This window comes from Dipodomys merriami, unplaced genomic scaffold, assembly GCF_024711535.1.
Source record: "Dipodomys merriami isolate MVZ:Mamm:240054 unplaced genomic scaffold, mDipMer1.0.p SCAF_348, whole genome shotgun sequence".
NCBI classification, from domain to species: Eukaryota; Metazoa; Chordata; class Mammalia; order Rodentia; family Heteromyidae; genus Dipodomys; species Dipodomys merriami.
Genome location: NW_027205026.1, coordinates 802,709 through 829,843, shown reverse-complemented (window position 1 = coordinate 829,843; position 27,135 = coordinate 802,709). Strand labels below are relative to the sequence as shown.

Below are 27,135 nucleotides of genomic sequence, written 5' to 3'. Positions count from 1 at the left end.
GGGGCGCAGCCCTAACAAGTCCCAGGTGCCCCCACAGTGCCTTCCACATCTGGGTTCCATCTGTCCTCCCGGAGATGAACAAGGAAGAATACAAAAATAAGGGATTAGCATTTCCCCCGCACTGGCGGGGCAGGGCTCCTGCCGACCTACGGGGACTCAGAGCCTCGGCCTGGCCTAGGAGCGGCCACTCCCGTGCCCAATAACTGGCTGCCTACCCGCCCGGCCACCCGGGGAGGGACTTCAGAGCCCCCGGCCTGCATGGGGAGGAGGACAGCCACTAGGTTTCCATGGCAACAGTGCTCTTCCCACTGTGTGGCTGACGGGGCACTGAATGATCCTGGCACTTGGGGGGCAGGAGTTGAGTCGAGGACCACACAAGGGCTTTGCCAACTCAGCACCTGCTGGGAGAGGCCAGGGGGGCTTCTCCACCTCCCGGGCCCCAAAGGCACCGTGCACGGCACGGGCAGGGTGCTGGCTGTGTGGCACGGCACGGGCAGGGTGTGGCTGTGTGGCACGGCACGGGCAGGGTGTGGCTGTGTGGCACGGCACGGGCAGGGGCCAGCCGTGAGGCTCAGCACAGGGGTCCGCGCACATAGACCTGGTCTCTCCTCCTCTTCTAGAGGAGAGGAAGTGCATCCTAGGGCACAGCTGAGGACACCCTAGAGCAGACCCAGGCTCATCAGAGAGGGAAGGATGCGACAACCGTCCGCTTGTATGAGGGTGCAGCGGATGAGCAGCAGAAGGAAAGCTTCCTCCTAAACCAGCTATGCGGGCTGCTGTTGAGTCCCCACGCGGCACCGTCCTGACTCCCCCGGCCTTCGTCCCTGCAGGAACGCCCATGCCCAGACATCTCCACCTGTCACTGCCATCCGCACCACACACACCACCTTCTTCAGGGACCTCTCACTACCCAAGTCACCGTCCTGCTCGGTCCTCCTGTCAGTGGCTGCTCCTCGGAGGCCTGACCCTTGGTGCTCCAAGAAGACTGTCCTCTGCCGCCCCAGCCAGCTCCACGCTGCCAGGGGGCCCAGCCCACAGCCCCTCTGTGTACAGCAAGGGGCAGCTGAGGGGGGGCCCAGCCCACAGCCCCTCTGTGTACAGCAAGGGGCAGCCGGGGGGCCCAGCCCACAGCCCCTCTGTGTACAGCAAGGGGCAGCCGGGGGGCCCAGCCCACAGCCCCTCTGTGTACAGCAAGGGGCAGCCGGGGGGCCCAGCCCACAGCCCCTCTGTGTACAGCAAGGGGCAGCCGGGGGGCCCAGCCCACAGCCCCTCTGTGTACAGCAAGGGGCAGCTGAGGGGGGCCCAGCCCACAGCTCCTCTGTGTACAGCAAGGGGCAGCCGGGGGGCCCAGCCCACAGCTCCTCTGTGTACAGCAAGGGGCAGCCGGGGGGCCCAGCCCACAGCTCCTCTGTGTACAGCAAGGGGCAGCCGGGGGGCCCAGCCCACAGCCCCTCTGTGTACAGCAAGGGGCAGCGGCTCCCCATCCTGATCTGTGCCCCGCCCGTCCTGCGGCAAGCGTTCAGCACACACTGGGTTTGGCTGCCTCCTATGGAGTCATGGCATCTCATTTGCTGGTCAAAACCTGAGTCCTCTGCTAACACCACCACGGCTCTGCCACGGAGAGCTGGAGTTGGGAGCAGACTTCCTGCTCTCTGACCCAGGCTGGCCACAATCTGCTTCACTCGACAGGAGGAGGAGACGCGATACAAGGGGCTGTCACCCTGTCACCCCTCTGTGGACTCTTGGCCAGCGCTCTCAGGCCCTGCAGGAACACGAGACACACGGGGCACCAGCGGCCGGGCCGGACCTCATGCTGCCTGCACAGGAGCAGCGGAGCCTTGCCCGAATCCACCTGGTGCCCGCCACAAGGGATGTGAGCAGGGTGGGAAGGGCCCCGCCTCACAGACCAGCGCCAGGCGGCCGTGACACACAGTGGCCGAGCAGAGACATCGGGAGTTAGGATTCTGGAGCGTCTGGGGAAGGGACTTGGGAGGCAGTGGGGGCTCAGACCCACCTGCCCAGCAGCGTCAGCCCTGGACACCAAGGCCAGCGTCTGCTGAGCTGTCCAGCCTCCTATTCCTCCCGTGGCACCTCAGATCCACTGAACCCGGGGCGGGGGGCATGGTTGAAGAAGAGAATCATGCTGCACACACGCATTTCCCCAAAAGGATTCAGCACAGCAATGCTTATGAGAGGGACAAGCGGAGGACAGAGAGGACCTGACCTGAGGGTAGAGTCCCACTGGAAGCCCCACTGGTGGGTATGTGCCAGCCTGAATACTCAGCCAAGGCAGTGACGTGCTCTATAGAGACCAACAGGGCCTCCAGATCAGAGAATGAGAACGTTCACGTGACGCTTTAGCATAGAGACTACCTGGATGCCCGAAGGGTTGAAAGAAGGTGTGCACTGTGGCGTGTGTCCACAGTGGAGTCTCACAGCAGCGGAAGGAACCACAAGCAAGCACACACGCAGCTTCCTCACAAACCTGGCTGAGTGAAGAGCCGGGCTCTGGAGAGCACACCTCCAGAGTCCATTTGTAGGCCATGACTCACCACCGCCGCCGAGCCATTGTAGGCAGTGATACACATTCTCATGTGACAGGTGGCCTGGAAGGTCCTGGGATCTGGGGGTGCCTGGGATCTGGGGGGCCTGGGATCTGGGGGTGCCTGGGATCTGGGGGGTCTGGGATCTGGAGGGCCTGGGATCTGGGGGGTCTGGGATCTGGGAGGGCCTGGGATCTGGGTGTGCCCGGGATCTGGGGGGTCTGGGATCTGGGAGGGTCTGGGATCTGGGGGGGTCTGGGATCTGGAAGGGTCTGGGATCTGGGGGGTCTGGAATCTGGGGGTGCCCGGGATCTGGGGGGTCTGGGATCTGGGAGGGCCTGGGATCTGGGGGGTCTGGAATCTGGGGGTGCCCGGGATCTGGGGGTCTGGGATCTGGGGGTGCCTGGGATCTGGGGGTGCCTGGGATCTGGGGGTGTCCGGGATCTGGGGGGTCTGGGATCTGGGGGTGCCTGGGATCTGGGGGTGTCTGGGATCTGGGGGGGTCTGGGATCTGGGGGGGTCTGGGATCTGGGAGGGTCTGGGATCTGGGGGGGTCTGGAATCTGGGGGTGCCCGGGATCTGGGGGTGCCCGGGATCTGGGGGGTCTGGGATCTGGGAGGGTCTAGGATCTGGGAGGGTCTGGGATCTGGGGGGGTCTGGAATCTGGGGGTGCCCGGGATCTGGGGGGTCTGGGATCTGGAAGGGTCTGGGATCTGGGGGTGCCTGGGATCTGGGGGTGTCCGGGATCTGGGGGGTCTGGGATCTGGGGGGTCTGGGATCTGGGGGGGTCTGGGATCTGGGGGGGTCTGGGATCTGGGAGGGTCTGGGATCTGGGAGGGTCTGGAATCTGGGGGTGCCCGGGATCTGGGATCTGGAAGGGTCTGGGATCTGGGGGGTCTTGAATCTGGGGGGTCTGGAATCTGGGGGTGCCTGGGATCTGGGCGGTCTGGGATCTGAAGGACCTGGGATCTGGAGGGTCTGGGATCTGGGAGGGTCTGGGATCTGGGGGGGGTCTGGAATCTGGGGGTGCCCGGGATCTGGGGGTTCTGGGATCTGGGGGGTCTGGGATCTGAAGGGTCTGGGATCTGGGAGGGCCTGGGATCTGGGGACTGGTAGATCGTGTTTGTTGAGCTGGCCTAGGGTCCCAAGTGTGCATCCTTTGTGAGTTGTCTGGCTGTGAGGCTGTACCTCAGTTGTCCCTTCACTCAAAAGCGTGTCACAGAACACCATGTGCCTACAGGGAGGAGGGAGGCCAAGCTCAGGTCACGCAGGGACAAAGTGAACAACGTCACGAGGAGGTGACCATGAACAGAGAGGGCGCCAGCAGCCCCACGTGCCCCCAGGTAGGAGGCCGGCAGCTTTGGTTCTTGCCTGCCCGCGCTGCTGAACAAGATCCAGGCTTTGGTCTGCCTGCAGAGCTCAGAGCTACCCCAAAGATGCCCTGGCCCCAGGCCCGAGAAGGCACCCAGAGCGCAGTGTTCCCAGGACCCTGGGCTGGCCGGAGTTAAAACGCAAGGGCGCAGGAAGCTCAGAGTGGCTGGAATGAAAGCCTTCCACGCTCTGCAAAGGGCTGCAAATGGAATCCAGATGTCCAGGGTCTGCTCACCCTGCGGCTGGCGCTCAAAGGAAGCACATTCCTCGCCCAGCTGCTGGGGCTGCACAGCCAACTCCCCGAGAGCTGAGGGAGGCGGCCGCCATCTGGGCCGCCCGCTGCCTGAGCGGGCTGCCAGGCGGGGAGGGGCGGTGGGAAGGACCTCCGCTCGGCACCAGTCCCAGCACTCGGGACGTCGAGGGGTATCATCTGGTCCCTTCCATCCCCCACCCCCACGCACCAGGGCGCTAGGAAGCCACCATCTGCAGAGCGGCACAGCTTGCTGAGCATGAGTGACAGCGACGGTGAATGGCGGGGAAACCCAGGTAGGCGGAGAGTGGGCGTGGGTGGGTGAGGGTGCGGAAGGGTGGGTGATAGATGGGTGGGTAGATGAATGAATGGTTGCCTGGGTGGATGAATGAGAGGACGGGTGGGGAGATGGGAGGATGGTGAGCAGATGGAACAGAGGCTCAGGCAGCAGGGAGGAGAGTGTGCATGTACATGTACATGTGTGTGCAAATGTACCGTCTGTACAAGTGTGTGCGTGTGAGTGTGCATGAGGACATTATTAGCACTCTGATAGTGTGCACTGGGCATGTGCATTCATGTGTGAATGTATTACAAGTGTGTGCATGAGTGTAGGGGTGTGCACACGTGTGCATACAGAGGAGTGAACATGTCCGCATGAGTGTGCATATCACGGATGTGCATGTGCATGACCGCATGTGTTCACGTTTGAGTTCCACATGTGTGCACGAGTGGATATATGCACACACAGGTACAGGAGCCCACATGTGTACCTGCTGGAGTTCACCCTGGCTCATGCATGTGCGTGTGTTCACACATGCACCTTGATGTGTGCTTGCACTGTTAGTGTGTGCACATGTATGCACATGTGAGGTTTACGTGCACTACGTGCCTTGTGAGTGTGTGCATGCGCACAGATGTGCGTGCAGGGGGTCCTTTGTGTGCACACTGGGTGTGCCGTCCTTACGTGTCTCCTCCAGAGTGGGAAGGGTGTGATCTGTGGACTGGCCACAGGAAGGGTGCGGCCTGTGCACTGGCCACAGGAAGGGTGCGGCCTGTGCACTGGCCACAGGGGGCTCCTTCCCCTGCTCTTCCTCTGCCACTCTCTCCACTTCCTCCCAGTGTTTTACAGTGCGAGCCACTCGCTGGCAGTGCTCAGCTTGCGGCCTGGGAGTGAGCGCGCGCTGCTCAGGGCCCTGCTCGGGCAGTAGGCAGACGTCTAGACGGTAACAACAAATGGCCCCACGGTCAGTAAACAGATTCATTATCGAAAAATTTAAAAAATAAAGCAGATGGAAGGAGCCCCAGGCATCCCCGCCCCACTGCCCCGCCCTGAGAGAGGCCTTGGCCCCACCGGGCAAAGGGCCAGCCTGGCACGGACGACACAGCCTGGACAGCCCCAGACAGAACCAAGATGAGGCTGGGGCGGGGAGGCCCAGACAGGCCTGGCAGCCAACTGTGCTCCATGGGCAGCCAGGTGCTACCCGGGGCTCCACCGAGGCTCCACGGGCAGCCAGGTGCTACCCGGGGCTCCACCGAGGCTCCACGGGCAGCCAGGTGCTACCCGGGGCTCCACCGAGGCTCCACGGGCAGCCAGGTACTACCCGGGGCTCCACCGAGGCTCCACGGGCAGCCAGGTGCTACCCGGGGCTCCACCGAGGCTCCACGGGCAGCCAGGTGCTACCCGGGCTCCACCGAGGCTCAGTGCTTTTAGCTGTTTATAAAGTGCAAATGGCTGCACATCACCTTGAGGCCCCGGAGGAACGATGCCAACATTTAAAATAACGCCACACCCCTGGAGGCAGGGACCCAGTCAACACTGAGGATGTTTGAGCGAACTCCTGCAATGTCAGCAAAACACGCACCACACGCCACACCGAGAGCACACGTGACACGCACGGGACATCCATGACACACCGAGAGCACACAGGTGCACACAGGTACACCCCATCCTGGGGGCCTGAGACTCACGTTCTCTTCTGGTGCGGGTTCTCCACCTGTACCAAGGGACGATGCTCGCCTCCCCCCTCTGTGTCCCCCCCGAGTTCCCTCAGCTACCATGCGAACTTGTGATCCAAGGCCCACAGGCTCGTCCCCAGCATGGAGGCCTGCTGACCTTCAAACCCTATGGCTGTGTGTGGTCTCCGACTTTAGCCCTCCGGGGAGGCCTGAAGTGGGGGAGCCTCACCTCACCCACAGAGGGACTCTGACCACACACTGCCACCATCCTGAGCTTGGGGTCTTCCTTGATGGGTTCCGGAACATTCTATCCTCCTCCTCAGGGAACTGTCCCACCTGGACAAGCCCAGGCTCTCCCAGGCAGATGTTACAAGAGCCTCAGGTCCCTGGTGGTGGGGCGAAGACCATTTCAAACACGTCACCTGCCTGGCACCTTTACTGACCGGCTTTGCAGGCGAGGAGCCTGAGTGAGCGAGCCCAGCAGCCTGGCCCTGGCCGTGGCCCCTGCCAGACAGAGCCAACTCCTTCAACACTCCAGAGCCAAAGGTTCAAGGGACAGCGGCCCAACCCTGGAGCTGCGTGGGCCCGGTTTGTGTAGATAAAATCCTGCCCAAGTGCCTGCACGCCAAGCTGCTGGGCAAGGCCGTTCGCCCGTCGGGTGCAACGGGGTGGGGTGGGGGGCGTCCCAGCAGACCCACGGACAGCGCTCGACTCCCTCCCTCCAGGGTTACCGTGGGAACAGCGAAGGAGGGGAGGGCCGCACTGTGAAGCTGCTAGCTGGGAGTCCAGCCTGCGGAGCGCGGGCTTTCCAGGGCACTCTGCACAGGCTCCTCCCCTCGTTCTGCGGAGGACCCCCAGCTCCGATGCCCCCCCCAGAGGCTGCCCTGCAGTGCTGAGGGCCCACCTGGCCCGCGGCCGAACATTCCTGGCCTGTGCTGTGCACCAGTGTGGGACCGAGTCCTGGAAACGTGGGAGGCCTGCGTGGTAGGTTTCCCTTCGCTTTGACCTGTCCTGAGACAGCATGAGACAAATGCTGGGGGGGAGCCACCTGCTGGGCTGGGCTGGGCTGGGCTGGGCTGGGCTGGGCCAGGCTGGGAGCACCCTTCCCACCGGCCGCTCCTGGCCGGGCCCCTGGCCTGGCCGCCTTCATCCCCGGGAAAGGCAGGCACGTGAGGAGGCGTCCTCCAGGCCGGGCTGGGAACATGCACACCCTTTCTCTGAATGGAAGGAAGCGGCCTCGCCTGGAAGGGAACCCTGCAGACAGATGCTTCCTGGTGGGGGGGCTGCTCTCCGCCATGTTGCCTTTTCTGGAAGAGGCAGGGAGACCAAGCCCTTTCCATTCTTCTCTTTAGGCAAGGGGAGGAAAATCTATTTTTTTTTTTAAATGTGTTTTACAAGGCTGCCTTTGCCATTGTTTATGTAAACAGGTAAATTGTTTCCTGCCTCAATTAAAAACATCTGCCACATAAATGAATACCAATTAACTCATCCTGTTTTTAATTACTCTGTTAATTACACGCAGGCAGCGCCAGGATGGTGTGGAGCGGGGCTCCCAGCGCCCTGCCCCTCCTCCGTCTGCTGGATGGGGTGGCAGGGAGGTGGTGGCGGCCCGCCAGCCGGGATTTCCCCACCCGGCAGCTCCCCCGGGTGGGGGTCTGGGCCAGGCCCCTGCAGCCCAGGTCTGTGCCTCCCCGTGCGGCTGGGACAGCGGCCCGGGGGCCAAGCGTGCCTCACTCACCCCTCACAGACCGAGGCCTGGCTCCTCCCCCACCATCCTGCCGTGGTTGCTTCCAGGGATAGTGGGATGGCGTGGCCCGACAGGGCCTATGGCGCTCTAGACACCAGTACTGGGTACTAAGCACCTACACACAGGGCAGACACCGGTACTGAGCACTAAGCACCTATGTGCAGGACAGACACCATACTGAGCACTAAGCACCTATGTGTAGGACAGACACCATACTGAGCACTAAGCACCTATGTGTAGGACAGACACCATACTGAGCACTAAGCACCTATGTGCAGGACAGACACCATACTGAGCACTAAGCACCTATGCGCAGAGCAGACACCGGTACTGAGTACTAAACACATACATGCACAGTGATCCCAGGCCCAGAGTCAGGGCCAGGATTTGAATCATACGTTGTTACGGTGAGAGGACCTGGCAGACCCTCTGGTGGGCACAGAGCTAGGTGGGCCACACCTGAGGTCCTGTCTTCCGCACAGTCACAGCACTGCACCTAAGTGCTGGCAACCTTGGGTGAAGATCCACCTCTCGGAGCTCCCCCCCGCCCCCCCCGCGTGACGGACACGCTGGTATGCCGTGCTGGTGGTGACAGCCGTGGTTGTTGGAAGCCCTGTGCAGACCCTGGCCCCATGGCTCCGGTGGGCAGCAAGGACCTGAGCAGCACCACCTCCTCCCCAGCACCTCAGCCAGGATGGTTTCGACAAAGTGCTGCCCAAACCGAGGAGCTGGGTCTAGAGCCAAGGAAGGTGGGTCAAGGTGAGGTTGGGGCCAGAGGTCAGGATGACCTTAGGACAGGGTCCCCTAGGGGGCAGGGGCAGGGGCGGGCCTGGAGCAGAGTGACAGGCCAGGTGACGGGTTCCGTGCTCGGCCTGATGCTGGGGCCGGCCCTCAGAGGGCACTGGGGCAGCCATGGCTCCTCAAGGCTGGAGGAGGCTCAGGTGGCGTGCCGGGGCACACTCGGGGACAGCCCAGCCCCACAGATGCACAGGAGCCACCTGCAGCCAGGCTGGATGAGACAGCCAAGGTGAGTGCCGGTCCCGGCCGAATCCTGCCTCCTCCAGGCCACAGACGCTATACGTGCGGGTGAGGGGCACGATCCCGGAAGAAAGGAGGGCCGAGGACATGGCGGCCGTGCCAGGCCCGCAGCTGCCCCAGCCCAGGCGCCTCTCAGCCTGGGACGCCACGCGGCCCGTCCCACGGTCCTGGCGAGGTGCAGTAGCACTGGGGCAGGCGGAGCGCGCGTTTCCTGCCCACCTGCAGCCCTCTCCCGTCCCCGGCCCGGTCCTGGGAAGGAGCCAGACGGGCAGATGGGCCGGGCGCCGGTGCTGCTGCAGCTGGGGCGGCAGCTGCTCTGGGGAGACGCAGCGCAGCCTGCGCCAGGGGGGCCCTCCGGGCGATCTGACTCATTCCGCCAAACGGTCCCGAGCCCCAGGAGGGTGCGGTGAGGCTTGCACAGTCACAACAGCGGGAGGAGGCCCTCCCGCCTCTGGGAAGGGCCCCTCCTTCCTGGAGGGAAAGTGGGGACTACGGAAGAGCCTCCTGCTCAGAGCTGGAGAAACGGAGGCCAGGATACAGAGCTGCTGTGGCTCTGGAGGAAAGAGCCTCCCGCCAGGGTTCCAGCAAGTTCTGTGCCATCCGGGAACCCCCGGGGGAACCCCCACATACAGGGGAACCCCCACATGGAGGAACCGGGCCGTGCTGTATCCCAGAGTCCAGAGCGGCCGCTGCGCCAGCTGCCGGATTCTCAGGGTGGGGAGGGCAGAGGCCCCAGTGTCTTCTCCCCGCGGAGCTGAGGCTGAGACCATACCCCCGGGGCAGGCCGCAGGAGCTGGGGAGGGACAGGGCGAAGGAGTTTCTTTTCTAGGGTGGTTTCTGGAAGGGAGCGATTCTAGGTTGGAGACATGGCCCAGGGCAGGCCCACGCTGCCTCCGAGGACGTCCCTTTGGGAGACACGCGGGGTCACACTAGGCGGGAAGCAGACGTGGGGACCGACGGATTGTGTGGAGGTCGGCAGGTGGCAGATTCCAGGCTGCGACCTCCCCCCCTCCCCCGGCAGCAACAGGACATCCCAAAGTCCACAGCGAAGACCACCCGACCTGCAGCCAGATGCAGCCCCTGCGGACAAGCGGGCGGGCCGGCCTTTACAGAGACAGCAGGAGGGGAGATGGCACTAACACCGCAGGAGACCACCCAGTGCAGGGGAGCAGGGCTGTGGAGCGTAGGGCGGGCGGGCGGGCGGGCGAGCAGGGGTCAGGACATGGTGTTTGGGCAAGATCTGCAGGAGAGAACGGTAGGGCCATGCACACAGTATGAGAGAGCGTTCCGGGTGGCAGAAGCAGCATCGCAAAGGCCCCAAGCGAGCAGAGAGCAGGGGGGGCAGCGCAGAGAACACCGGGTGGTGTGAGGGGCCCCACGGCCCCAGGAGCCACAGCTCAGCCCCCTCTGGGAGGAAAGAGACCAGCCTTGAAGTGACCCTTCTGGCTGCCCAGGTAAAACAGACCTGGTGAGGGCAGGGGCGGGGGCGGGGGCAGGGAGGCTGAGTACCAAATCCAGCTCAAGCCAGGAGGGCCAGCAAGCGGGGCTGGGAGATCTGTGACGCCTGTGGAATCAAATACAGCGACAGCTTGCAGGCTGACAGGGCTGCTGTCCAAACAACCTCCCTGGGCCCTGGCAGCTGGCGCTCAGCCCGCGGGGTGCTGGGGCCACACTCACCACCTGTGGAAGGGGTCACGGGGCAGTCCGAGCCTGGGACCAAACCAGTGATCATGAGACCCAGAAAGTCCCCTTCTAGGAACCTGCCCCAGAGCAATGAAGACACACCCACCCAAATCCACACGGCATCCTCTCCCAGCACGACTCACAGAGGTCAGAGGTGGAGACATCCAGCGTCTAGACCCAGCAGACTACCAACCCACAAAAGGCCGCCGGTCAGAAGTGGCGCTGTGGCTCAAGTGGTAGAGCGCTCGCCTTGAACTGAAGAGCGCAGGGACAGCACCCAGGCCCAGAGTTCAAGACCCATGACCAACCAAAAAAAAAGGTCATCTGTCCATCCACACAGTGGAATACCATTCATCCCTGCTCCGGGTGCTGGGTCTGGACACATGACCCCCGCCTGCCCACAAAGATCTCAGGGCACAGGCCCTCCTCAGTGTGGCGGAGGGACCCGGCCGGTCTCGGGGCTCAGGATGGAGCCCACGGCCCTCCTGGCCTGCACACTGTTTCCAAGCCTCTTTGCTCAAGGCTGGAGCGCTACCACTTGAGCCACAGCATCACTTCTGTCTTTTTGGTGGTCATTTAGAGATAGCCTTAGGAACTTTCCTGACTGGGCTGGCTTCAAACCGCGATCCTCAGATATCGGCTTCCTGAGTAGTTACACGTATAGGGGTGAGCCACTGGCCCCTGGCTGAAAATGGTCACTTTTGCATAAATACTGGCTTAAATAAAATACATTGTAAAGTTAATTTTGCTGGCCTCCCATTCCCTCAGTGTGGACGGCACGCAGTGTGGGACGTGGGTAGTCACGCCGGCTCCACCCCCACCCGGGGCTCAGTGAGGCAAACGGCTAATGGGAGGACCCACTGCTCAGAGCAGAGAGAGCCCGAGAGCAGCCAGGGCCCACGGAGAACACTAGAATGCCCACAGGCGTGGAGGCCCTGGAGGCCCCCGAGCCCCTGCCTTGAGCCCAGCACCAGACTCCCAACCCCGCTGGCCTACCCCACCTCCTAGGATGAAGACACTCAGCTCAGAGAGCGGGCAGGGGACAAGACACAGGGGTCTCAGGAAAGGGAAGGCCCGCGGCCAGCACCCGCTCTGCACTCCAGGTAAGTGCGGCAGAGCTGGTGCCATGCCGGTTTGCCTGAGGCCCAGCACCTGGTTGGTAGACACAGAAATACCAGTGCATGTCTGCTCCGTGCAGGCACAGACCTCTCTTCTCTGCCTGCTGTCCAGCAGAACCAGAGCAGCTCTGCCAGGGCCTGCCTGTGCCACTCCAAACACCAGCCTGCAAAGAGTCCAGCCCCAAGTGCCCCGTCCCCTCTCGCAGAGCCACGCTCAGACTCCATGCTTTCCCTGCTCAGGGGAAGAGGCAGCGGCTGGGGCCTGGGCCGGCCGCCGGGGCCCTGCTGTGGCTCGGAAGCCAGCGGTACCTCCCTGGAGGATTCTGCCTCGGCCAATGGCCCGGGCCCCCGCCTCAGAGCCCCCTGGGATAGGGCACTCAGGCTCACCGTGTGCTCTGCCCTAGGTGGAACTCCCAGCTCGCTGGCCATTCCTGGCAGGAGACAGGCCACGGGGTGACGGGGCTGGGCTGCACTGGGGAACGAAGCCACACCCCTGAGCACAGACATCAAGCTTCTGGTGGGGTCAATGGGAAGAAGAAAGGAGAGTGTGGGTCCACCCACCTGACAGACCTGCCATGCCACCAGGTGTCACCGAGGGGGCAGGTGACAGCCACGCCCACACTGGTGTCGACGCACCTCACCACAACCTGAAGAGGTGGGTGCCCTTGAGATGCCCTTGAGCCTGCATTTTGCCCGTGAACCAGGAGTGAGGAAGGGGCTCGGAGGCCAGAGTGCCAGCCCTGCGCTTCCCGACTCTCCTCAGAGAGACGGGGAGGGGCTCCGGAGCCGGGCAGGGGCTAGCCTCTGACACCCTACTCCACAACTGGGAGAGGGGACCCTCCCGGACAGAGCAACTTCCTCTGCCAGCTGGCTTCACCCGAACTCTCCGCATGCTCCAGAGTCAGACCGGGGTGAGGCCTCCTGAGTACCACCTGTCACCCAGTGCCATTGGGGAAGCGGGTGTGGGGGTGCCCCTGACCTACCCCAGGAGCGTCTGGGCCTATCTCCCATCTGGGCCTCTCCTCAGGCCATTCCTTGCCTGAGTAAATACCTGCCACGTCCTGGCTGCGGCCTGGGGGCTGTCTGAGTGGCTCTGTGCACCCCAGGTCCTCCTAAGGACAAACCCAGACGTGTGGGGCCAGGAGCCAGTTGGGGGGTGGGGCTGAGGCGAGGAGGGAGGCCGGGGCCTGCGGGAGAACCCCGGGCCGGGCCCCTGCCCCTTGGCCCGCAGAGCCCGCTTCCTGACACATCCGGGGTCATCTCTGGCTCCCTTCTCTGTGACGCCAGGCCTGCCATGAGGGCCTGCAATTACCGGACTTGGAAGGCCAAACCTCTGTCTTACTGCCTTGAGAACTGCGCTGTGTGCACAGCCCAAGCTGACCCGGGCAGGCCCCTGTCCAGCCTGCAGCTGGGGCTCACCAGCCAGGTCGGCTGCCCGTCAGAACAGGCAACCAGGATCCCAGGGTCCACCCACGCTCCGGGGCTCTGCCCGCTCTCCCAGGAGGCCCTGCACCGCCTCCACAGCAGGGCTCCCCGACAGACCCAGGCCCTACCAGCAGGGCATCTGCGCTCTGGGTGAGGGGCCGGCCCTCGGAACGCAGCCCTGCCCTTTGCCCCCAGCCACGTGGACCCTGAGTAGGGGTCCATGCCTGGGGAGCCCCAGAAGCAGTGAGGTTTCCTCGCTCAGCCCAGCAGTTGTGGGGTCCATCCAGCATAGCAGCTCACAAATACTCCTGTGGGAAGGACCCTGGCCCTTCTGGATCCTCTGATGCTCTGTCACCATCCTCTCCTCAGATGGATCCTCTGATGTTCCCTGTCACCATCCTCTCCTCAGATGGACACTCTGATGCTCTGTCAGTCCTCTCCTCAGATGGACACTCTGATGCTCTGTCACCATCCTCTCCTCAGATGGACACTCTGATGTCCTGTCACCATCCTCTCCTCAGATGGACACTCTGATGCTCTGTCAGTCCTCTCCTCAGATGGACACTCTGATGTCCTGTCACCATCCTCTCCTCAGATGGACACTCTGATGCTCTGTCACCATCCTCTCTTCAGATGGACACTCTGATGTCCTGTCACCATCCTCTCCTCAGATGGACACTCTGATGTTCCCTGTCACCATCCTCTCCTCAGATGGACACTCTGATGCTCTGTCACAGTCCTCTCCTCAGATGGACACTCTGATGCTCTGTCACCATCCTCTCCTCAGATGGACACTCTGATGCTCTGTCACCATCCTCTCCTCAGATGGACACTCTGATGTCCTGTCACCATCCTCTCCTCAGATGGACACTCTGATGTTCCCTGTCACCATCCTCTCCTCAGATGGACACTCTGATGCTCTGTCACCATCCTCTCCTCAGATGGACACTCTGATGCTCTGTCAGTCCTCTCCTCAGATGGACACTCTGATGTCCTGTCACTATCCTCTCCTCAGATGGACACTCTGATGCCCTGTCACCATCCTCTCCTCAGATGGACACTCTGATGCTCTGTCACCATCCTCTCCTCAGATGGACACTCTGATGTTCTGTCACCATCCTCTCCTCAGATGGACACTCTGATGCTCTGTCACAGTCCTCTCCTCAGATGGACACTCTGATGCTGTCACCATCCTCTCCTCAGATGGACACTCTGATGCTCTGTCACCATCCTCTCCTCAGATGGACACTCTGATGCTCTGTCACCATCCTCTCCTCAGATGGACACTCTGATGTTCCCTGTCACCATCCTCTCCTCAGATGGACACTCTGATGCTCTGTCACCATCCTCTCCTCAGATGGACACTCTGATGTCCTGTCACCATCCTCTCCTCAGATGGACACTCTGATGCTCTGTCAGTCCTCTCCTCAGATGGACACTCTGATGCCCTGTCACCATCGTCTCCTCAGATGGACACTCTGATGCCCTGTCACCATCCTCTCCTCAGATGGACACTCTGATGTCCTGTCACCATCCTCTCCTCAGATGGACACTCTGATGTCCTGTCACAGTCCTCTCCTCAGATGGACACTCTGATGCTCTGTCAGTCCTCTCCTCAGATGGACACTCTGATGTCCTGTCACCATCCTCTCCTCAGATGGACACTCTGATGCTCTGTCACCATCCTCTCCTCAGATGGACACTCTGATGTCCTGTCACCATCCTCTCCTCAGATGGACACTCTGATGCTCTGTCACAGTCCTCTCCTCAGATGGACACTCTGATGCTCTGTCACCATCCTCTCCTCAGATGGACACTCTGATGTCCTGTCACCATCCTCTCCTCAGATGGACACTCTGATGTTCCCTGTCACCATCCTCTCCTCAGATGGACACTCTGATGCTCTGTCACAGTCCTCTCCTCAGATGGACACTCTGATGCTCTGTCAGTCCTTTCCTCAGATGGACACCGGGTGTGCCCAGTGTGGGCATGTTTGGGATTTGCTCAGCCGTGCCTCTATGGGAAATTATGCGGCTGTCTGGCCTCTGGTGCATACAGAGCTACTGTAAACACTTCAAGCCATGGACCCGAGTGTGGGAAGTGGCAGCAGGGCAGTGCTGCAGCTACCACAAGACTGAGACAGGCATACAGGCTCGGGGCCTGTCTAGGCCCAGGGACCCTGCGTGAGTATGACCCCCCTGGACTGTTATTATTTGACCCCCTGCGTAGCATTGAGTAGGTGTTCAATCAATATTGGCTCAGGGATGGAAGGATGGATGGCAAACACTCCTGGGCCCGCTTCACTGAGCAAAATGGCAGCCACAGGGTCTAGATGACACCACCCACAGACTGGACTCAGACTCTACCAAGAATGGACACTGTCTGCTCAAATAGCCAAGACAAGGTTGTTTCAGGATCCCAGTGGCTTAAACACGTGTGTGTTACTGAGGTTTGAACTCAGGGCCTTATGATTGCTAAGCAGATGCTCTCTACCACTGAGCCATATCACCAGCACCTTTTGCACCACTTACTTCTGAGATAGGGTCTCACTGCCTGCCTGGGTGTGCAACACAACTTCCATCTTCTTTTCTTTCTTGTCAGTCATGGGTTGTAACTCAGGGCCTGGGCATTGTCCCTGAGCAATTTTGCTCAAGGCAAGTGCTCTTCCACTTTGAGCCACGGCACCACTTCCAGTTTTTTGGTGGTTAATTGGAGATAAGAGTCTCACAGACTTTCCTGCCTGGGCTGGCTTTGAACCATGATCTTCAGATCTCAGTTTCCTGAGTAGCTAAGATTACAGGCGTGAGCCACCTGCAGCCCGGCCAATCTTCCTATTTTCTGTTTTCCAGTGTAGATGAAATGACAGGCATGCGCCACATATTCATCTTGTCCCATGGAAATGGGGGTCCTCCAGGATTTTCTGCCTGGCTGGCATGAAACGGATCCCCCGGACCTGAAGCAGCTGTGCACACTGCGCCTAGCCATGGCTGAGAAGGGATCCTGTCAGCTGTCCTTCCCAGACCGGCCTTGCACCTGAGCCTTCCAGGCTCAGCCTTCTACACAACTAAGATTACAGGGCCAAGCCACGGCCCCCACCTTCCTGAAGGGTCTTAACAATCCCCTCCCCAGCATGGGGGCAGGGGACGGCCGGGACGGCGGCCTGGAGCCTGCCGGAGCAGACAGGAAAAGAGTGGGGCCTGCCGACTGCCCCTGACCAGGTGGGCTCAGGGCTGGTGACAGCTGAGGGAGGACGTCCACGTGGGCAGCACTAACCTTGGTCCCCTGCAGAACTTCAGCTGCACTCAGGTCCGCCGAGCGGCGGTCCCGGCGGGGTGCCCGGTGGCCAGGCATCTCCGGGGCCCTGCCCTGCGGTCCAGCGTGCGGCCCCGGGCCACCCCGCCACAAAGACCACACCAGGCACCGTCAGTGGGAGGGTGCATCTACTGGACACTCACCCCTGTGGTTCTCTGAGTGTCGGACACAGGGAACCCTCCAGCTCCTTTGCAGATGACCCTGGGGACTGGTCAGGACAGGGAGCATGCAGATGACCGTGGCAGCCCCTGTTCAAGAGGGTTCTGAGCGAGTGGAACAGGCAGGCTCAGAGCACAGCCACAATAGCAGGAGAAGCAAAGGGCCAGGCCAGCTGAGCGGAAACGCCCGTCCCTCCCTAGCCCTCACAACTCCGTGCCTACAGCACTCCCCTCTCCATGCGCTGAGCACGTGTGTGTGTGTGTGTGTGTGTGCGCGCGCGTGCATCCACACACACTGAGGGTGGTTCTCACCCCCTGTCTGGGGAGGAAATTCAGATCAATTGAATTCAACCATCATCCTGCCACCCTGGAGCGTAGGAGTCTGAGGATGAATCAGAACCCCACCCCCCAACTCATCCTGCTTAGGGTGCAGCGGGTGGGGGGGACCGGTTGGAAGCCCCAAAGACAATTCCAGAAGGTGGCGGGAAATGCGTCACCGGCTTTACCCTCCCGGCGGAGCGGGTCCTGGCTGTGGCAGCCCACTTGGTTCACGCAGAGCAGTGACCTGACCTGCCAGCGGCTCCGGATCCTTTTGTAGGAAGGAAAATTAATTTCTTCCAGTCATGCAGAAATGGAACTATGTGGAGCCAAATCAGAGACTTTCCCGGAGGTGGTAACTCATGTATGCGGACAGCCAGGGACAGAGGAAGGGCTCAGGACCCGAGGCCCACAGCGGCCCCAGGGGTCCGGGACGCGGCCCTGCTTCCCGTGTGGGAATAACAGCTGCGGTGCCAGGTAGCAGTCACGTGACGGCACAGATCCCAGCCCTCCTGTGAGAGGCAGATTCTGCCCGCAAATTGGTCTTAATGCGACGCCCTCCCTCCCGGGTCTGTCTGGCTCTCGGGGAGCAGCGAGCGCCACATCTGTTCCTCCTGCTCGCAGCCTTTCTTCTTTCTCTGCGTTTCCCTCTGAAAGCACCAGCGTGGCCGCCCGGCCGGGCTCCGCAGGTGGCGCCCGGAGCAGAGCCACCGGCCGGCAGGAGCGCCTCCAGCCGCAGCCGACAAGTTTCCCGCGGGGTGGCGGCGCCTCGGTGCGCGCCCCGCCTCCCTCCCGGTGCCGCCGCCCCCCCCCCGGCTTCCCGCCCCCTCCTCCCGCAGGCAGACGGCCCGGGTGCCGGCCGCCCCCGGGGGGCAGCGCCCCGGCCCCGGGAACCTCCTGTCTGCGAGCCCGGAGAGGACACGGGGTGGCAGGACGGGGCTTCCCGTCACTCCATCAACTCCATAAACGGGGGCCAGGACCGGTCGGGTTTCGAAGGCGCTGTGTTTTCTCTCTGGGCCCCGGGCAGCCGGGCGGGCCCCGGCCCCCCGCGCCCCCCGCGCCCCCCGCGCCCCCGGCGCCCCCCGGCGCCCCCCGCGCCCCCGGCGCCCCCCGCGCCCCCCGGCGCCCCCCGCGCCCCCCGCGCCCCCCGGCGCCCCCCGCGCCCCCCGCGCCCCCCGCGCCCCCCGGCGCCCCCCGCGCCCCCCGCGCCCCCCGCGCCCCCCGCGCCCCCGGCGCCCCCCGCGCCCCCCGGCGCCCCCCGCGCCCCCCGCGCCCCCCGCGCCCCCGGCGCCCCCCGCGCCCCCCGGCGCCCCCCGCGCCCCCCGCGCCCCCCGCGCCCCCCGCGCCCCCCGGCGCCCCCCGCGCCCGGCGCACACCAAGTCCAGGCCCCGTGCGCGCCCGGCGGCTCGGAGCCGCGTCACCAGCCCGTCCGCCTTCCGCCCCGCCTTCGTCAGCCCGACCGGGCCGAGTTTCCAGCCATCTGTCCCTGCGCTCGCCCGCACCTCCCTCCGGGCTGCTGCACAGCCCGGCTCGGCCGCCGACGGACGGTTCCCAGAGGCGGGGGGGGGGGGGGGATCGAAGCCCAGGCGGGAGGGGCGGCCCGGGGCCCCGAGATGCCCGGCCGCCGGGCGCCCCGCCGGGACGGCCGCTCCGAGGACCCGCCGGGGCGCGGGCGCCCTCTCCACCCCGGCCGGGCGCCGGCCTTTGTCCGGAAGCCGGGCGCGGGGGACCCGGGGCCCCGCGCCGCACGGCGCCCGCCTCAAGTCCGCCCACCCCGGCGCGGGTCGCCTCCGCCCACCTCGGGCGGCCCCGGGTCCGAGCGCCAACTTTGCAAAGTGGGGCGCGGGCGCGCGCTCCGAGCGGCACTTACGGTCCGGAGGTCCGGGGGGGTCCGAGGATCCGGGGTCCGGCGGCGGCTCCGGCGCGGCCCGGCTCCCCGCTCCGGCGCTCGGGCGCGCGGCGGGGCGGCCGCCTGGGCCACGCCGGGGCGCTCGGCCGCCCGCGCGGGAACAAAGCGCGCTCGCCGCCCGGGCGGTCTCGGCCTCCGCGGCCGCGCCGGGTCCGCCGCGCGCCCGTGGCTGCGCCGCCGCGCTGGCCGCGCGCCTCACGGGGCCCCGCGGCCCCCGCCCCGCCGCGCGCCCCGGCCCCGCCTCCCGCGCCCCGCCGCCGCCGCCGCGGCTGCGCCACCTGCCTCCCGCCCCGCGCCCACCGCGCGCTCCGCCCCGGGGCGCCGGCCGCGGCGGGGCGGAGGCGGGGGGCGGGAGGCGAGGGGCGCGGGCGGCCGCGGCGGGCGCACCGAGGCGCGGGCGCGGGCGGCGCTGTGGGCGCGGAGGCCCCCGGCGGCGCCGCCTCCCGCGCGGTGGCGGCCCGGGCGGGCGGGGCGCGCAGCCGCCTCGGCGCCGCCCGCGTCCCGGCCTCGCGGCCCCGGCGGCGGGCGCCTCTCCGCGGCCGCCGCGGCCCCGCGCGCCCGCCCGGCCGGCAGGGGTCGCGCGCCCCCCGCCACGCGCTCGGCCCCCGCGGCGCCCCGCGCTTCGCTCCGCGCGCTCGGCCCCGCCGACCCCGCCGCGCCGAGCGGCCCTCCGGAGCGCCGCCCGGCCCGGGCCCGACGGCGCGGGCGGACGCCCGGCGGGGCCGCTGCCCCGCTCCCCGGCCTCCGGAGGACGCAGCCGCACTTTGGCCCCCGGCCCCGGGACCTGCGCGGCGGCGGCGGCTGCAGAGATCGCCGCGCCCGGAAGAACGTGGATCCAAAGGTGCTGGCACGGGCGGACGGGCGGTCCGGAGGCCGAGGTCTGAGCGTGGAGGCCCAGGAAAAGCGCACGAGGCTCTCCTCCGGTCACCCGCAAGACGCCGGAGCGCCAGCCGTGAGCACCGAATCCCAGGGACCGCGCCCAGGCCCCGAGCTCGAGCCCGGGACCCGCAAACCAACCCATCACGCACCAGTTTGGGAGCAAATGAGGGCGGGCTGAGGCCGTTCAGAAGGAAGCGTCCCCGTGGCCCCCCCCCCCTGTGCCTCACCTGTAAACACACCTTTTAAAAGCACCGAAAGCCTGCGGTGTAAAAGAAGCGCTGGACTGCCGCCTCAGGGGAGACGCCACGGACCGGGACCGTGTGTGACAGCGTCTGACGAAGGGCTGTTCCCAGAATGGGTTTTAAAAGCTGAAGACTAAATACAAGGGAAGGCCCGTTGAGCAGGGCAGGTGGCTCGGCCCGGCCGCTGCCCAGCAGTGGAGGGGTCGGAAGATCCCAGGGTGAGATCAGCCTCGGAAAAAGGTTCGGAGACCTCAACACCACTGAAAGGCTGGGCATGGTGATGCAAACCTGCCGTCCCAGCCACAGGGAAGCATAAATAAGAGGAGTCTAGGCCAGCCCCGGCATAAACGTGAGACACAATTTGAAGCACAAAGGCCTTGGGATGTGGCTCGAATAGCAGAGCGGCTGCCTGGCAAGGGCAAAGCCCCAGGTTCAAACTCCAGCACTGCACAAACGAAGGAGGAGGAGGTCAGCACAAGGAAGGAGGCCCGCCCCGCGCTGGGGATACAAGGAGGCCACCGTGAGGTCCCACCCCCACCTCGCAGAGGGACTGAGCCCCGAACAGGACAGCGTCCGGTGGCTGGGCAGGGGCGGAGGGCGGGGGAGATACCGTGCCGAGCAGTAGGAAGCCCCTGTGCTTGCCAGTGGGAATGCAGAATGGGATTCTGCAAGGCTTTTTGCATGCTAACCACACAGACAATCCTTGGGGTCACCTAAGTGGGTTAAAAGCTTGCACCTTCACAGAACCTGTCTATAGCAGCTTTATTCCTAATTGCCTGAAGTCAGAAGCCACCGAGCGGTCCTTCAATAGGTGGAAAGCGACTGCACGCTACAGCAGGCACTGGATATTATTCATCCGTAAAGAGAAACAAGCTGTCAGACCGTGAAAGACCCGGAGGAGCCCTCAGTACGCATTGCCAAGCGAAGAAGCTCATCTGACAGGTTGCACACATCACCTCTGTGATGTCCTGCAAAAGGCCAGAGAAGGGCTGGGGCGGGGAGCAGGCGGAGCCGCAGGGCTTTAGGGCAGAGTGGAATATTGCAGTGTGTCCCAACCCACAGAACATTCAGCTCAGAGACTAAAGCCCAATGCAAGCTATAGCCTCTGGTTAATAACAATGTATCAGAAACATGATACCTTGCATCGCTCATCATTGGTAGTAAGTGTCCCATACCAGCCTTAGCGTGGGGAGCATGGGATAAGGTCTCCCTGAACTCTATTTTCTGCCCCCCTTCCTCCTTCCCTCCCTCCCTCCCTCCCTCCCTCCCTCCTTCCTTCCCTCCTTTCCTTTCTCACTCACCCAAGTGCTAGGATTATATATGTGCACAGTCACATCCAGCTTCTGCTCAGATTTTTTGCAAACCCAATACGGCTCTAAAAATTATTAATTTTAAAAAGTCCAGAAGACAAAAGTATAGATATCAATAATCAATATTTTAAACACCATATGTACATAAAAGTAGAAGCAGGTGAAGAAACATATGTAAATAGACTTCTACCTTACAACTAAATCTTTGCATGACCCCTCTTCTGCCCTTAATGCACAGTTCTACTCCATCCAGGAGAATTTTATCCTAGCTGCTCATCGAATCCCAGCACACTGAGGGTGCTGAGGCAGGAGAGTGGTCTGAGCTACATAGCAAGGTCCAGTCTAAAGGAAGAGGAGAAAGTCTTAATATATTTTTATTTTTGAAAGCCTTTGGATTCCTCCATCTTACACAACTCTGTAAACAGAATGTCAAGATGCAAGCACTGTCCTGTGTTAATCCAAATTATCATTTGGATCCGATTATTACCTTAATTATAACTGTTATACAACAGATAAATCATGGTGATGACTTAGGAGGCAGAGATTGGGAGACTGAGGTTTAGGACCAGCCTACGGTAAACAACAACACCAACACCAACCACAGACAAAGAACAGGAAGCTTGTGACCTCTCATTTTGACCCACAGCTGGGCAAGGGGTTGCGTGCCTGTGATCTCAATGTCACGGAGAGACACAAACAGGAGGATTAGAGTCCAAGCTGGCCTGGGCACCAAATCACAGACCTTATTTTGAAAGTAGCAACATAAAAAGGAGGCTCGTGGAGTGGCTCCAGCGGCAGAGTTAACTACGTGGCAAGTGCAAGGCCCTGGTTTAAATCCCAGTACTGTCTGAACAAATCAGTGTGGATCTGCAATGCATTTTGAGAATGATTAAATAGAAAAGCAAGTTTTTGTTGAAAAAGTGATGCGGCATTCTTTTTGTAATTTGTGTATTCATGCATGGATGTCGCTTATTGTGAGGTTAATTCCATTCCTACTGTGTTTTTTAAATGTGGAAGCCAGGGGCTCCCCACGAGGAGCAAGTAGCCCAGGAGGGAGCGTGGGCCCAGTGACGTCACCGTGGCCACGAGCCGGCTGGCAGTCAGCCCCAGACCACACGGACATTGGTCATAAAAAGGGCTTAAGCGGCTGCCAGCTACAAACTGATTGCATCTCCTTTCAATTTTGTGCTATGCAAAGTGGAATCTTCTTGAATTTCAGATAAGAGTTGTTTTCTCCGTGTGAGAAGTTAGACGTTGAGCCAGGCCCAGAGATCCTCAGGAGGAAAGCATGGTAAAGGCCCCAGAGCACGAGCGGGGCCTGGCGCCAAAACTGCTTGACAGCCTCCCCTGGGGCAGAGACCCCGAACTCCAACACAGCACCCCCATCCAGACCCCGAACTCCAACACAGCACCCCCATCCAGACCCCAAACTATTAACACAGCACCCCCATCCAGACCCTGAACTCCAACACAGCACCCCCATCCAGACCCCAAACTATTAACACAGCACCTCCCATCCAGACCCCAAACTCTTACACAGCACCCCCATCCAGACCCCAAACTATTAACACAGCACCCCACCAGACAGACCCCAAACTTAACACAGCACCCCCATCCAGACCCCGAACTGCAACACAGCACCCCCATCCAGACCCCAAACTATTAACAGTGCACCCCACTAGGCAGACCCCCAAACTCCCACAGAGCACCCCACCAGCACCAGACCCCAAACTATTAACACAGCACCCCGCCAGACAGACCCCAAACTATTAACACAGCACCCCACCAGCACCAGACCCTGGTGGCCAGGACTCGGTTGTGTGACATCAGTCAGGATCAACTACATTTTATTCAATACTTAAAAGTATTATAATGGATGGCAAAACCAAAAGATCACAGTGTGAAATAGGTAATAATAAATTGTCACCAGGACTCATCCAGTCTCAGCACTGGCCCCCTCGCCTGCCCCCCCTCGCCTGCCCCCCCTTGCCTGCCCCCCCTCGCCTGCCCCCCCACCTGCCCCCCCACCTGTCTCTTTCCCTGGCCAGGACTGGTGGGTTTGGATGAGGACCAGAGATCTGTATTTAGACACAACCACTCTGTTCTCTCTCCAGGTGATTCTGGATAGTCTAAAGCCATAGTTTGGAAAGCAACACCCCCAAAGCACGTCAAAGCTGGTCACAAGCCAGGTGCCAGGGCCTCACACCTGTAATCCTAGCTGCTCAGGAGACTGAGATCTGAGGATCGTGGTTTGAAACCAGCCCAGAAGTGGAGCTGTGGCTCAGGGAGTAGAGCTCGCCTTGAGCATAAGAGCTCAAGGACAGTGCCCAGCCCCTGAGCTCAAACCCAGGACTGGTGTGCTCCTGCACACACATGGGCACGCAGGCATGCACACACAGGGGCACGCACGCATGCACACACAGGGGCACGCACGCATGCACACACAGGGGCACGCACGCATGCACACACAGGGGCATGCACGCATGCACACACAGGGGCATGCACGCATGCACACACAGGGGCACGCACGCATGCACACACAGGGGCACGCACACACACAGGGGCATGCATGCACACACGCACACACGGGCACGCACGCACGCACACACAGGGGCACGCACGCATGCACACACAGGGGCACGCACGCATGCACACACAGGGGCACACACACATGCACAGGGGCACGCATGCATGCACACACAGGGGCACGCACGCACGCACAGGGGCACGCACGCATGCATGCACAGGGGCGGGCACGCACAGGGGCACACACAGGGGCACGCACGCATGCATGCACAGGGGCGGGCACGCACAGGGGCACGCACAGGGGCACGCACGCATGCATGCACAGGGGCACGCACGCACAGGGGCATGCACAGGGGCACGCACGCACGCACAGGGGCACGCACACACACACAGGGGCACGCATGCACGCACGGGGCACGCACGCACACACACAGGGGCACGCACGCATGCACACACAGGGGCACGCATGCACACACAGGGGCACGCATGCACGCACGGGGCACGCACACACACACAGGGGCACGCACGCACGGGGCACGCATGCACACACACAGGGGCACGCACACACACACAGGGGCACGCACGCACGGGGCACGCATGCACACACACAGGGGCACGCACGGGGCACGCATGCACACACACAGGGGCACGCACGCACACACACAGGGGCACGCACGCATGCACACACAGGGGCACGCATGCACGCACGGGGCACGCACACACACACAGGGGCACGCACGCACGGGGCACGCATGCACGCACGGGGCACGCACACACACACAGGGGCACGCACGCACGGGGCACGCATGCACGCACGGGGCACGCACACACACACAGGGGCACGCACGCACACACGCACAGGGGCACGCACGCACAGGGGCACGCACGCACGGGGCACGCATGCACACACACAGGGGCACGCACGCACACACGCACAGGGGCACGCACGCACAGGGGCACGCACGCACGCACACACAGCCAGCCACACAGCTGGGCTGCCCGGGGGTTCCGCCAGGCGTGGCCTCCTCCGGTGAGTGTCAGCTCCCGCTCCTCTTCCTCTGCCTGCCCAGGGGTGGCTCAGAGGGGGAGGGGGGCTGGGGTCAAGTGACCCAGCTCAGGTCTGCAAAGGGCGGTGGGAGGCAGGAGCAGCCGACCCCGCCCTGCGCTCACTTCCCAGGGTGCTGTGCAGCTGCGGCCCCGCGACCAGCTGTGAGGCCAGAGGGGGAGGCCGGGTCTCTGGGGTATTCTTGGGGCACGAGGCAAGACAGGAGGCTGCTCCCCACCTCCCCGCTGCCCTGCCTGGGCGCCCAGAAGTCAGAGGGGGCAGAAAGGACCAGAAGCAAGTGCGGGGCGCTGGGCCCTACAGTGCCAGCCCCCTTGCGGACGGACCGTTCCGGATTCCAGTCCTTCCCAGAGCCTGCAGGGAGGCTGGGCCTGCCAGCACAGAGGGCTGAAGCCAGCATCCGGTGTGTGAGCAAGTGTGTGTATGTATGTGTGTGAGCAAGGGCGTGTGAGAGTGTGTGAGTGAGGGCATGTGAGTGTGAGCAAGGGTGTGTGTGTGAGCGAGGGTGTGCGATTACATGTGAGTGTGTGAGCGAGCACGTGTGAATGCGTGTGAGCAAAGGTGAGTGTGAGCGAGCACATGTGAATGCGTGTGAGCGAGGGGGTGTGTGAGCGAGGATGAGTGTGAGCGAGCATGTGAATGTGTGTGAGTGAGGGTGTGTGTGTGTGAGTGAGGGTGTGTGAGTGCATGTGAGTGTGAGTGAGCATGTGTGAATGCATGTGAGCAAAGGTGAGTGTGAGCAAGCACATGTGAATGCGTGTGAGCGAGGGGGTGTGTGAGCGAGGGTGAGTGTGAGTGAGCATGTGTGAATGCATGTGAGCGAGGGTGTGTGAGTGCATGTGAGCGAGGGTGAGTGTGAGCGAGCACGTGTGAATGCGTGTGAGCGAGGGTGCGTGTGAGCGAGCACGTGTGAATGCGTGTGAGCGAGGGTGCGTGTGAGTGAGCACGTGTGAATGCGTGTGAGCGAGCATGTGTGAATGCATGTGAGCGAGCACGTGTGAATGTGTGGTGTGAATGTGTGTGAGCGAGGGTGCATGTGAACGAGCACGTGCGAATGCGTGTGAGCGAGTGACTGTGAGCCGGCCCGAGCTCGTGTCCACCCAGGCCTGGGCACCGTCCAGCGGGTACTGAAGCTGCCCTGCCAGGCTGGGCGATGGGGGCCGGGCTGGCCGGGCCCGGGGATGGAGGAGGCTACGGGCCGGACATCCTGCTGACCCCCGATGGTGAGGTGCCTTTCATTGCTATTCAGGGTCCGGGACCGTAATTTCTGCCTATTGAAGTCGTAATTTACCCCTGGGAAAATAAACATTTGGGTTTGTCTTGCCGACCTCATTCCATGAATCTTAATCACTTCGTCTCAGGCTTTCCCCCGGGGCTGGCTCCACGGCACCGCTGGCCCGGCCGCTCGGCCTCCGGCTTCACCTGCCCCGCTTCTGCTTCTCTCCAGCCCGTGTCTCCCTGTGGATGTGGAGGGGCCTGACCAGACGGACTAAGGACACAAGGATGGGCTGACTTCTCCTGGAAACAGCCTGCTCTACTATGATGTGGACCACGAGCATGCCCCCTAGCCGGTTCCCCGTGAACCTGCCTGGAGAGGGGCTGGGGGGGCGGCTGGGGAGGGCCGGTGGGAGGGGTCCGGCTGGGGGGGGTCCGGCTGGGGGGATGGCTGGGGAGGGCCGGTGGGAGGGGTCTGGCTGGGGGGGCGGCTGGGGGGCGGCTGGGGGCGGCTGGGGGGGTCCAGCTGGGGGGCGGATGGGGAGGGCCGGTGGGAGGGGTCCGGCTGGGAGGCGGCTGGGGGGCGGCTGGGGGGCGGCTGGGGGGGGGTCCGGCTGGGGAAGCGGCTGGGGGGGGTCCAGCTGGGGGGTGGCTGGGGAGGGCCGGTGGGAGGGATCCGGCTGGGGGGGTCCGGCTGGGGGGCTGCTGGGAGGGGTCTGGCTGGGGGGCGGCTGGGGGGGTCTGGCTGGGGGGGCGGCTGGGGGGCGGCTGGGAGGGGCCAGCAGGGAGGAGATGGGGGGGCTGGAGAGGGCTGGCTGGGAGGGCCTAAGGGGGTCTAGGGGGGACTAAGGGGCAGCTGGGGGGGCTGGGGGGCAGCTGGGGCACTAGGTTCAGGGATGCCCTGGGACCAGGTGGCTCCAGCCTGCCTGTGTGTTGCTGCTGGTTTGTAGTCTGGGTTGAGAGAGAGGCCACTGCCCTGCCAGCCCCTGCCCGCCCTCCCGCTGCCCTCCCTCCCTCCTGCCAGCCCCTGCCCGCCCTCCCACTGCCCTCCCTCCTGCCAGCCCCTGCCCGC

The 27,135-nt window shown here is 63.1% G+C and overlaps 1 protein-coding gene across 5 annotated transcripts in view; it reads right to left on the bottom strand.

Moving 5' to 3' along the window:
* Positions 1-27,135, bottom strand: part of Cbfa2t3 (CBFA2/RUNX1 partner transcriptional co-repressor 3) — a 68,287-nt gene that overhangs the window by 27,963 nt on the left and 13,189 nt on the right. Inside the window, exon 1 of one of the 5 annotated variants that reach the window (XM_069987852.1) lies at positions 18,790-18,861. The exons of the other annotated variants lie outside the window; for them this stretch is intronic. The gene's annotated coding sequence lies outside the window, so the exon portion shown is untranslated. Of the gene's footprint in view, positions 1-18,789; positions 18,862-27,135 lie in introns of those variants that run through there. 5 annotated transcript variants of the gene reach the window in all.